Here is a 13,359-nt window from a genome sequence, read left to right as displayed (position 1 = left end):
TAAGTAATAGAGAAGACTTTTTCCCGTCACCTGTTGTTGCCACTTCCGACCTTAGAACTGGTCGCACTAATTTTTAAATCTCAATGTTACTAATGTGCAGACGGAATTCGATTCGCGTCCGCCACCGCGCTCTCTGGCTACCTACTCTATCGCTTTGGTGAGGTGTGTGTGTAAGCTCCCACTTCCTTAACGATACGCCTTACTTGAGATGGTCACCCGACTTTCCTTGCTGGTTAGCTTGCTGCAGCAACCACCTTTTCTCTTTGTCTCCGAAGTATATTTGGTAGGAACAAGAATTTCTCAAGCTCTTTCTACTTACAAAAATAAGCAGATGTACGCAGTTTCTTTTGCTTCACTTAACGATGTATATTTAAACATCAGACTTAAACAAATCTCATTCTTCAAATAAACGAATAAGAGAAAGTTTGCTTAAAAACCAAGTCCATTCTCATCCTGAATCTGAATACACGTCTTACCCTCTCCAGGTCCAAGACGAGCAATCATTAACAATATCTCAACTGTTCTTTTTCTCCACTACAATAGTCAAAGTTATAAACAGCACAGAATGCATAAACCCCCCCTTGTTCTTTCACTACGGCTTCCACGGCGCGACCGGCAAACACTTGTCGGTGCCATTCGATAGCCGCGTCTACAGTCATCTCACGATAAACTTCAAACCTGCACACACAGACAGGCGATGCGTAGTAAACAGGGTTCCTTTCACCCACTCATAACTAAAATATCTGGTGTTCGACACGGTGAAAGGCCGAGTGGTTCTAGAACTTACACAGAAGTTCTCGAAGCACTATACTACACGCGTCTGTCTTTTTCAACGCTTGCACATTGCTCGGCGTCGCAACGTCACGTTGTCCGCCAAAATGGAAATTCAGAGGCGATCCTCTCTACAACCGCATCTACATTATTTTACTGGTCTAAAACTATTAAACCTGAGACAGTGTCAGTCAAAAATGTTTCAAATGGGTCTGAGCACTATGCGACTTAACTTCTGAGGTCATCAGTCGCCTAGAACTTAGAACTAATTAAACCTAACTAACCTAAGGACATCACACACATCCATGCCCGAGGCAGGATTCGAACCTGCGACCGTAGCGGTCGCTCGGCAGTGTCGGTCAATTTCTTTTACAAAATAACAAATAATGATCAACCTAATACTATTAACATTTGCTACTTTACACATCTTCATTGAGATACAAGGGCTATCCACAAAGTACATTACGTTTTGGAATTAAAAATAAATAAAGTATTGGAAATCTTTTTTATTATATACAGATGAAAGCCACACTTAAATACTACTTTTCTACATAGTTACCATTTAAATTAAGGCACTTATCGTAGCGATGGACGAGCTTGGAAATTCCTTCGTCGTAAAATTCGGCCGCCTGCGCCTTCAACCACGTGGTTACCTTTTCTTAAAGCTGTGCGTCGTCATCAAAACGCTGCATAGCCAACCACTTCTTCATTGCTGGGAATAAGTGGAAGTCGCTCGGTGCCAGGTCGGGACTGTACGGCGGATGAGGAAACAACTCCCACTTAAAAGATTCGAAAACTTCACGAGTGGCATTTGCCGTGTGGGCCTGTGCGTTGTCGTGAATCAGCAAGATCTTTGAGCTCAACTTTCCGCTGCGCTTGTTTTGTATTGCTCTTCTGAGGTTGTGCAGTTTGGCAATACCTTTGAGAGTTTATTGTAGTGCCTCTTTCCAGGAAATCCACAAAAATCACACCTTTTCTGTCCCAAAAGACAGTCGCCATCACCTTCCTTGCCGACATTGTCTGCATGCATTTCTTGGGTTTTTGGGGGGAATTTGTGTGCCCCCACTGCATTGACTGCAATTTTGTCTCGCAGTTCACATGCTTAACCTATGTTTCGTCACCAGTAACGATGCGATCGAGTAATGAGTCGCCATCTTTCTCGTAAGCGTCCAAAAACGTTAACGCTGCAGCCATTCGCTGATTTTTGTGAATCTCTGTCAAGATTTTTGGTATCCATCTTGCACAAAACTTGTGGTAACCAAACTTTTCGGTAATGATTTCGTGCAACAAACTTCGTGAATTTTGTGGAAAACTCATAGAGAGTTCCGTTATTGTGAAATTACGGTTTTCACGGACCGCGGCATCGACTTTTTCGACAAGTTCGGCAGTCACTATGCTGGGTCTTCCACTTCGCTCTTCGTCGTGAACGTTAGTTCGGCCATTTTTAAATTTTATGACCCATTGACGCACTCCACCTTCAGTGATTATGTTGTCTCCATACACTTCACAAAGCTGCCTATAGGTTTCTATCGGTGTACAATTTTTTGCAGTCAGAAACCTTATTACAACACGCACTTCACACTTCGCGGCATTTTCAATTAACGCTGACATTTCAAACTGTCACAGTAACTCAACGGAGTACAGCACGAACCTCTCACTAGCACGGCAGGATCCCGACTGAGCCGCGGAATGCCATGACACCATGATGGCCGCGCTAGCCCCGCCCCTAACAGACACAAACGAAAACGTAATGTACTTTGTGGATAGCCCTCGTATATTGTGTGACATCACTTTAGAGATGTCATCGCCTCCCCCGATACGAGCCTACCGTTGGTATGAGAAATTTCTCACACTTTTTTTTATAAGTTGTGAAAAATCTGAACATTAATTTAGGTTACGTTACAGCTTGTTACATCTGCTTACATTCACTGCAATATATCATATTCTGGGTCAGTTCTGCGCATTCACAGAGAATACTCTTTGCCGAGAATATGACAGAATGATTTGTGGTGTCAGTTCATGAACTTCGTACAGATCTTTGTTCAAGTGTCTCGACATTCTCTACCTACCCCGTACACACATTCCATCATGGGATATGTCGTTCATAACTCAGGATCAAAATGAAACTGTCTCTTTCACAAAATGAATACTTGATGATAAAACGAACTGCTCTTGGATAATAAAATTACATGCTTTCTGTAGGTTTCATTTTGAATAGGCTTGCAGCACAGCTGAAACACTTGGGGGCTGAAACCCAAATGGTCGAATCTCAGTCGAAAGGAATGTTCGTGGCACACTCCATTTTTCCCGTCCAAGAGTTCCTCACATTAATTTAGGTTCTTATAGCATAACATATTATTTATTCTTTATTATTTATTCTTCATGCAGCTCTAAATCTTTTGTTGTTGTTTCTTGAGTTTATAGTGCTGTTTAATTTTTTATCAGCTTTCTGAGAGTCATGTAGTTACTGGCTGCATGGGAAACTAACTTTGGTTACCGTGGTCCCTAAGGAACCTACGAAGTCGAAATTAAAATAAAAAAAAAGGCGGACGAGATGATTTGGATTTGACTGCCGTTTTCTTTATTTTATTACACTGGCTGTTTCCGAGAGAGCTTACTCAGGAACCACGAATATCCGGCGACAGAGTGAGGGTGTAGCGGTATGTCTTCCGATGATATGGCCAGAGTCTATTCTTCACGGACCGACCCGATGTTTGGTATAAGCCTCTGTCGGTTCCTCGGTAATCTCTCATCCACACATCGTTCCTCTAGATGGCCCCGTGAGAGCGCCATTGGAAAGTCGTGGACAATTTTGTACTCACCGAAACAGTTGTATCTGACATCCCTAATTTGTGGCTTGTGTCTTTTGCCGCCCGGTGCTCTCAGGTTTCCGTTACTGACTGTGTAAGTACATGTAAGTGTGTAAAGTCGCTAGTGGATTTGTCTGTATCGCAGAGATCTGGAGGGACTTGGAGCAAGCTGCATGGTGGACCTTCAACTCTGACAGCCATTACTTCCCATACTGGACTGCCCAACTCTTGAAGACTCCGGACTGCGTATCAACAGAAAAAAAATCCTTGTATTTGCAGACTGTTCAATATAGCTCTAAAATATTGCTGTTTTTCTCTCTTACCCAATTTGTTTATTAGCATATATTTGTGTCATGTTACTTTCCAGTTGTTTGCCGCGTGGCAGCCTATCCATACAGGGTGTATCATAATTACTAGTGAATGGGTGAAATTACTCGATAAAACAAACAAAAACGTTCCATTATGAATGGGGCGACAAATGAGCCATTAGCGAGACAATTGTGAATGTGCAGTTATAAGCCCCAGGTGGAATCGATTTAAATTTTAACCCTAATTAGAAGAAATGTATTTGAAATATAGATTTTTCGATGAAGTCCTCATCTGTTTGGGATCATATTTAATCTAAGTCCCATGGTTGAAGTATGTGGCGGAACCATGACGGCGCAGCGGCACATTTTGATGGTGAGGTAAGATGACATCTACCGCATCAGTATGTTCCCACATAGATACGTCGAGCAGGGCCTGATGCCGTCATAAGTGAAGTGCACAGTCTTTTAGAGACTAACAAAATGGTCCTATTGTGTCTGAAAGAGTTCGTAATTCACTACAGAGACAATTGCAGTATTGCATCCAAATGAGCGAGGACAAGTGGAACATGTCCCTTATTTTTACATTTGTGTAGTTTGGAATCAAATGATACTGATTACACTTTTGTAGCTTGTGACGGAAAGGCACATAAACTGACATTTAGAGAAAAATAAGAAGGGTTTTTTTGTGCGTTAGAAAAGAGTGACGTGTGAACTATAAATTATTGAAAAACTGCGTCCGTGTGCGCGATGAATATCAATATTAAAAAGTGTAGTTTTTTATCTGTAAAGCTCGCAAACAGCGATGCATTTAACAAATAGCCTTTTATCTATAGTATCTGTTGTGTCATGAGACGAAGAAGATGAGTTTTTTTTTTGGGAGGGGGGGGGGTTAGATTTTTCATCCTAGCTTGTTTTTCTTTTTTTTTTATTAAAATCTGATATTTAATAACTTCGTGTTGCGGGGAGCTCTCTTTCTCTTGCGGCATTTTGTCGGCCATTACACTGACGATATTTTTTAGTTAGAAATTCAGTCTGTAATATTAAATGTACATGCGGGAGACTTCTCTATTTTGATCTTTTAATAGTTTCAAAGCTAGTAAAGTAAAGACAAATTCCATTCATTAATGTTTTCGTACTGAATGAGTTCAGTATGTTTAAGATTGGCCGCTTAACGGCAGATGAGATTCTCCTCAGTTTTCGCCTTGCAGATAACGAATAGTAAATACAGAAAAATATTTCGTTTAATAAGCATTAAAAAAATATATCTCAGTTTCTTTGTGAAAGTTGGTACATAAATGATCAGTAGCCCCTGAGAACCAAATGAATCATTACAGTTTGCGTAAAATCACGCATATTTTCTCCCCATAATAGCAGCGCTCTCGTGAACTATCTGTGAGAAGGTGGTGAGTCGCGTGCTGTAAACAAAATATTATTTCGTGCGTACTTCGGAATAGCCGATGTCCGTACGTATGTTATCGTGGTATTGGGTTATTTCAGAGTCTCATGCTAGCCCACAATATTCAACAGAGTAAATAATATTGCAGTACTCAGTTTTTTTTTTTTTTTGATTAGTCACTGCGTATATAGAATTTAACAAAACTCCCAATCCCGAGTACCACGATACTGAGTTGATACTTCAGTTACGTTTATGATGTAAATAAGAACCAATGTTATCTACCCAGTGGCCTCAACTAGGCCTAAAATCGAAAGTAACAAAAACTTGTATTAGCCAGTGAAAAACGTCTGTTACAATTTTGTATTGTAGAACACTATCCATTATAGTCCTCTCCCCTGAATGCGCTTTCGTGAAGTGAACCATTGCTGAAACTTCTAAAAACATCACTTGATGATAGTTCCTTTCTTGTATCAAAAATTCCTTGTAAATTATTTGAAATAATGGTGTTTGGTGAAGTGAAGCATTACTGAAAACCTCTAAAAATGTCAGATGGGGGAAGTTCATTTTCTGATTCCACCATTCCTCGACTATTATTTGCAGTTGTAGATGCTGCCTCCATATCGCAGACAGCACACTTATCAACATCAGTGTTTTGTTTGGAATACAGTGACTTAATAGCGCAAAACTGTTGTCTGTCATAAGTAGCCCAACCGGTTTACATTTTATTCACTTTAAAGTATAGCAAAAAAAAACATGTTATTGATTTAGTTGTGGTGATGACAGCAAATTCAAATCTTTCTTCTCAAAAAGCTTGGAGGTTCGAAACAAAGAGGACTAGAACATCATGTTAGCATTTGTTCGTGACGCGCACATCAACACATATATGATTAGAATTTACAATGAAATGAACAACACCCTTAACTGCTTACAGGCGTTGACATACGTCAACGGGGACAGATGAAAATGTGTGCCCCGACCGGGACTCGAACCCGGGATCTCCTGCTTCCATGGCAGACGCTCTATCCATCTGAGCCACCGAGGACTCAGACGATAGCGCGACTGCAGGGATTTATCTCTGGCACGCCTCCCGCGAAACCCACATTCTCGACGTATTGTCCCGCATTACATCCGTAGTGCCCCCGCCAATTATACTCATTACTCGCGGCGCGTTGTCGATTCCCGTAAGAGTTCGGGCACTGTTTGTGCATTCACACAGAAGAAGAAGACGGTCAAGTGGCCGGTAAGCCGTAACTATATATTTACTAAGATGGTATCTGTTCTTTCGGACATGTCCGAAAGAACAGATACCATCTTAGTAAATACATGATTAGACACATATTGCTCGCAACAACTATATCGAAAACAGAAAATCTACCACAATAAGCCAATAATATCTTCTCAAACTGCTCATAGTATAATGTTTCTCCGGCTTATGCTCCTCGAGTTCGGTAAACGTATCGACATTGGCAGTGGCGTGATTATGTCCGACCCTATGCACTATTATGTGCAGACGCTACGCAGTTTCCAACACAGTGAATTTATGCTTCCTTCGGTCCTTGGCACTGTAAGCTCTCTAATTCACCTACTTCCATAAAAGAGGCGATGCCCAACAAGGAGTTGAGAAGTGTGACAGCATGAGCTAATATGGCAGGGACTGTGACTGGGCTAAATAACTGTAACTTTAGAAGTTCACTGATTGCCCTATTTAGAAGAAATGGGTAGGAATAGGAAAAACAGAGGAAGGGGAAGAGAAATAGCCTGAGGGAGGGAGGGGAGGGGGGCTCGAAAGGGTGGGTGTGGCTTAGGACGGGGGAGGCGCCCGGTTTGTTCCTGCATCTGAGCAACTTGACAGTCAAAGGTCAAAATTACTATTGCTCTCTTACTGCAGTTGGCCCTGTGAACACTTTTGGGTTCTTCAGCGTAGTCGATAAAGTAACCTACGAGTCACTACTGCAAAGCTAATGACAAAACATATCACGTCCTCGGTGCCTGCACTTGCTAGTTGCTCCGCTATACGAAATATTACTTAGAAAATATTTGAAAATATAATATTTCTTTTATAAGATCGTACACAAAACTCCCAAAATGATCGAAATGGCGGCCAAAATGTCACGTAACTGTACAAAAAAGGTAAAAATTAAAATTCGAAACAGTGGCTGCAAAATGATCTCCAATACAGAATTAAGTGCTAGAAAACGTTCCCAAAGCTTAAACAAAGAAGTTGTTGGCTCAAAATGATATTAATTTCTGGATTAACTCTTCCTGGACTGAAAGATGTATTTTCTAGCGGCGTAGTAATACGTTGAGTCAGTGTGCCGCAGAAGATACTGATTCGCCTCAAAATGGAGAGCATTCCCTGGAGGTAATATACAACTTTTTCAGAAAATTTTAATACATGTTTGTCAAATGGTATTACTAAATGTATATGTAAAAATAATGAGGGTTGATTTGAATTGAATATAGATTCTGACTTTTATTAAAAGCTAGGATACACCACAGATCACTCAGTTTTCACTATGAAGATGAATATGTATTGGTTTTTACGATAAACTGGTGTGTATTTATATTCGCAGAGAGAAATGAGTGATGAGTGGCCTATTAGCAAATACAGTGGAAGCTGTTCAGTGAATACCAATTACAAAGTTGCCCATACGTCGCAAGCCACTATCCAGGATAATGCTATAGAGATAAACACGTACTTTCCATGTTCATCGTATGAAGATGAGCCTGAAAACGTTCGAAATGTAGTTAATGGAATAAAAGAATATTTTCAATAAGTGATTGATTGCTGTTTCCTGTACTTTTACTTAATATAGTCACGGGCTCTAAACCATCAATAATGGACAAGCTTAGCCATAACGTAAGTGTACCAATGTAAGATAAGAAACCTCCAAATGAACAGTTGCGTACAGAGTAAAGAGGATCACAAGTTTCGACTTTACCGAGGCAAACAGATGACTGCAATCTCAGAAAAATTGGGTGATTTGTTGAAGAGAAAGAGATTCGCAAATCGAGCAAGCCACCAACGCGTTGGTCCACCTCTGGCTCTTATCCAAGCTTGGCACTGACTGACTGAGTTGTTGCATGTCCTCCTGAGGGATATCGTGCCAAATTGTGTCCAATTGGCGCATTAGATCATCGAATTTTCTAGCTGGTTGCAGGCTGCCGGATTTTCTAGCTGGTTGGGTGCCGCTGTCTATAATGCTCCTATTATTCTCATTTGGGGAGAGATCGGGCGACCTTTCTGGACAAGATAGGGTTTGGCATGCACGAAGACTAACCGTAGTAACTCTTACCATATGAAGGCGGGTATTATCTTTCTGTAATGGAAGCCCAGGATGGCTTACCATAAAGGCAACAAAACGGCGCTTAGAATATCGTCGATGTACCGCTGTGCTGTAAGGCTACCACGGATGACAATACAAAGGGGTCCTATTGCGATATGAAATGACATCCCAGACCATCACTCCTGGTTGTCAGGTCGTATGGCGAGCGACAATGAGGTTGGTGTCCCACCGGTACCTTGGGCGTCTTTAGACATCCCTTCGCTGGCTATCGTGACTCAGTTAGAAGCTGGACTCATCACTGAAGACAATTGTGATCCAGTTAATGAGATTCCAGGCCTATGACGTTCCTGGAAACGCCATGGGCAGTGGCGGGATACCAGCCTGACTGTCGCCCACCATGCGACCTGACAATCATGAGTGATGGTCTGAGGTGCCGTTTCTTTTCGTAGTAAGACGCTGGAAGTTTGTAGCTGTCCTCTGTATTGATGTTGTAAGGCTGCTTAATAATTTCAATCGCCCCTCGAATTCTGCGCTGGCGTGTCCTCGATTCTTTTGCCAGCACACGAACTTCCTGGAACAAGATAAGATTAGTTTAGTTACGTCATGTTCACGGTTATTTTATCGATATGATGTGGAACAAGTCGGATTACAACATTTATATACACGCATGAATTGTGCTAATATCAATATTACTGAAATTTTTAGTTCTACACGCGCAACTGCATTTAGAGGTACAATTTTTTTTACCAGTTCTGAAACAGAAACTCGTCCATGGACTAGAAGGAGTTGTCCAAAAGAAATGATTTTAAGCTAGATTTAAAACTTGATCTGCTACCTGCCAGACACTTTCTGTTGTTGGGCAAATTATCAAAATCTTTGTTGCTGAATAATGTACTCCTTTTTGAGCAACTGACAGCTTCAATAGCGGAAAGGAAAGGTCATTTTTCCCTCTAGTGTTGTACATATGAACATCACTGTTCTTTGCGAATTGAGACGGATTATTTACGACGAATTTCATTAGCGAATATATGTACTCTGATGGTGCAGTTAAAATACCTAACTCCTTGTATAGGTGCCTACCTGACGTCCCTGGGTGAACACCACTAATTATTCTCATTGTTCTCTTTTGTGCAATCAATACTTTATGTCTAAGTGGTGAGTTACCCCAGAAAACTATTCCATAAAACATTATTGAGTGGAAATATGCAAAGTACCTTAGGAGGCTGACCTGTTTATTACCAAGCCTAGCGATTTTAAGAAGAGCGAAAGAAGCTGAAGTTAATTGTTTGAGAAGCTCAGTAATATGCTTCTTCCAGTTCAAGTTGTCATCAATGTGAACACCCAAAAATTTTGAGGACTGTACCACATCAACTGAGCCCTGTTCATATGCTACTTCAATTGTCAGTATGACTCTATTCTATGTAAAGAACTGGATGTAGTGAGTTTTTTTTCAAAATTATGGGAAAGGCCATTTTCTGAGAACCACTTAATAATTCTTTGAAAGACATCCTTATCAACATCTGCAGCTGCTTTTTCTGGAATGGGATTTATTATAACACTCGTATTATCTGCAAAAAGCACTAGTTCTGCTTGCTGAACGTTAAGTGGGATGTCATTCACATGAATAAGGAACAGCAGAGGGCATAAAATTGAACCCTGTGGGACTCCCTTTGTGATAACTCTCCATTAACTAGAATTTACCACCCTCCCAACATCCCAACATTATTTGTGCTAATCAGCACAACTTTTTGCTTTCTGTTCATTATGTATGATTCAAACCAGCTGTAAGTATAGCCTTCAATTCCATAAAACCTGAGTTTTTCTAAGAGTGTGACCTGATCTACACAGTCAAATGCCTTGGAGAGATCACAAAAAATACCAACTGGTGATAATTTGTTATTTAGGGCTTGTACTATTTGTTGGGTAAATGTGTAGATAGCATTCTCAGTCGCGTAACACTTCAGGAATTCGAACTGTGGCATACTGAGTAAATTATTTTCACTTAAATGTAAGACTAGTCATGAATACATAACTTTTTCGAATATTTTATAAAATGAAGTCGGCAATGGAATTGGTCTATAATTATTTAAGTCACTCTTGTCCCCTTTCTTATGAAGAGGTTTGACAACTGAGTATTTCAATCCATCTGGAAAAATTCCCTGTGCCAGTGAAGCATTACATATATCGCTAGGGACTCCACTTATTAAATTAGAACAACACTTCAGAATTCTGTCAGACTCCATGAACACCACATGAGGTCTTGTTTTTCAGTATATTTATAATTCCCTTAATTTCAGTGGCAGATGTTGGTGCTATTTCTAAAGACCTAGGGAATGACATTTTTCACATTTTTTTGCATCTTCAACTGAACCCTTTAATCCCATTTTTGCTGCTACATTCAGAAAATGATTGTTAAAAATACTTGCAACTTGTGAATTGTGTGTGTGTGAATTCTTATGGGACTTAACTGCTAAGGTCATCAGTCCCTAAGCTTACACACTACTTAACCTAAATTATCCTAAGGACAAACACACACACCTATGCCCGAGAGAGGACTCGAACCTCTGCCGGGACTAGCCGCACAGTCCATGACTGCAGCGCCCTAGACCGCTCGGGTAATCCCGCGCGGCACAACTTGTGAATTATCACCCACAACATCATCATTTAGCTTTATTGCTGTGGTATACTGTGCTCTGTCAGACTGCCCCATCTCCCTTTTGACAATATTCCATATAGTTTTAATCTTATTATCCGCATTATTAATTTCTGTCAGAACACATAAGCTTCTGGACTTCTTAATGACTGTTTGAAATCTCAGTGGCGGAAGACGGTGCGTAAGCGTTTACTGACACTCTTCACATATTGCAAGTGCACTAGTGGAAGCTTCTCTTCCTCGCTCTCTTCTATTGTGTTATTTCGGCTGCCGTTGGCCGCCTTTATTATAACGTTGTAATCATAACCGTTGCCGCGAATCGTATGGTGTAGCTCCCTCAATTCTTATTTCATGTTATCCAGTAGGCACGGGCAGTCAGCGTGTGCAGAACTGAATACTTCTGACAAGGGAGACTCCCATACCCCCCCCCCCCCCCTCATATTTAGTCGTTAAGATGGCCCAATGGATAGCCCTTCGAAAAGTGAACACAGATCAAGCATGAAAACAGGAAGAAGATCTACCGAACTGTGAACAAAGAAGCAAAATAGAAACAGTGAACGGTCCAAGTTGAAGACGTGTTACATGGAGTTAATCGTACCCAACCATGTGTGTGGTCATGGCATTCGACTGCGCAATGGCAAATCTGAGTTCAAATCTCACTCGTGCCCCAGATGTTTTTAGTTTTTTGGTGTCATAAAAGTGTGAACTCTCCGTCTGCTCATTGATGTGTCTGTTCTCCTACAGTCTTGGCAATTGTCGTAGTATACACTGCTTAAAGAATGTAAGTCATGTGGTAATAACATATTACTGTTGCAAGTAATGGTCGTGAATACTGAGAGCAGGCGAGATTGTATATAGACCACTCACAGAAATGAAACCAACAAGCAAGCGGTTGTGAACTATGTTACAACAAAGGAATTTAAGAGACAAAACTTACAAAACGGAATGCAGCACTCATAACATGTGCTACTTTTGTAGAACAAATAGGAGGTACGTAGGTCTGGCGGTTCCTCACTGTTGCAGACGGACATTACTCCATGACACAGACACAAATTTGAATACAGCGAACAGACACGTCGATGGCCGGGCGGACAGTTTATAAAATAAATAAAATAAATAAAAAATATATTGTTATTTAAATATTAATTATTCTATCTGTATGATGGTGATTGTGATTGCAATTGTAATTAATATTTTGCTTATCTGGAGCGTGGACGTTTAATTATTCGTTATCAGACGCTTGACAATGGCTTTTTCGTAAAGGCAATGTTACTCGTAGTTGACCGTGAAATAAAACTGAAATAATCGGACTTCGTAATTAAATCGTTTCCAAAGACTGCTGCGGTAGGTGCGGACTCATAATCTAAATCTCAATATTACAATAATTTGCCAGCCATGCCAATACGTCGTACAGAGGTGATTGTCTACTAAACATAAAAAAGTTACACAGTTAGTTAAATCAGATATATTCAATGAATAAGCCTACAGTTCATAATCCTACTTACTTTTATAAATATAAATTCTTTACAGAATCGAGTGCCTAGTGTGGTTGCAACTCGCAGTATTCTTCTATAACATGAAATATGGCGGTGTGCCAGACAATAAAATAAAATACGTGCTTCTCGCACCACGTCAACCAGAGCTCTCCTTTTTTAATCAAACATAAGAGTAACGTAATTGTGCTTTTGTTTTATCAGCGACACAGCGCTGCAGTTGTGTGCCATAGGCTTTATTTATTTGTCACTGATTAATTATTTAATTAATATTTCGCGTTTCCGCGGAAACTCACGCTCGGCATGCAAATGTGCCTTTATATTGCCCCCTGAATTGCGAGGCGAAAGGACACACCTGCAGGCGAGCAATTCACCTAAAGGCACAAGAAAATCTAAGTTATCTACAACTATTTACATGACTTACATTACACATTATACACATTATATACAAAATTTGAATGACGCGGGTGCGCCGTAAAAGTTCTTATGTTGGCAGATAGAGTGCGCGCATGCGCAGAAGCGTCTGTGTAACTTCGGGACTGCCGTTATATCGTACAGTTAGATCACGCGGCACAGTATTGCAGTTCATATTGTTCGTGTGCGCGCGTTTTTCAGTCGTTGGACAAAGAAAATATTCAACC

The 13,359-nt window shown here is 40.6% G+C and overlaps 1 non-coding gene across 1 annotated transcript; it reads right to left on the bottom strand.

Moving 5' to 3' along the window:
• Positions 1-6,253: 6,253 nt before the first annotated feature.
• On the bottom strand, positions 6,254-6,327 carry Trnap-ugg. Its single transcript has one exon. It is a non-coding gene; the product is annotated as a tRNA-Pro (tRNA).
• Positions 6,328-13,359: the final 7,032 nt, after the last annotated feature.

The sequence above is a fragment of the Schistocerca piceifrons genome, chromosome 4 (genome assembly GCF_021461385.2).
Source record: "Schistocerca piceifrons isolate TAMUIC-IGC-003096 chromosome 4, iqSchPice1.1, whole genome shotgun sequence".
Lineage (NCBI taxonomy): Eukaryota > Metazoa > Arthropoda > Insecta > Orthoptera > Acrididae > Schistocerca > Schistocerca piceifrons.
The sequence above is the reverse complement of the archived record's forward strand: the minus strand, read 5'-3'. Positions and strand labels throughout refer to the sequence as shown.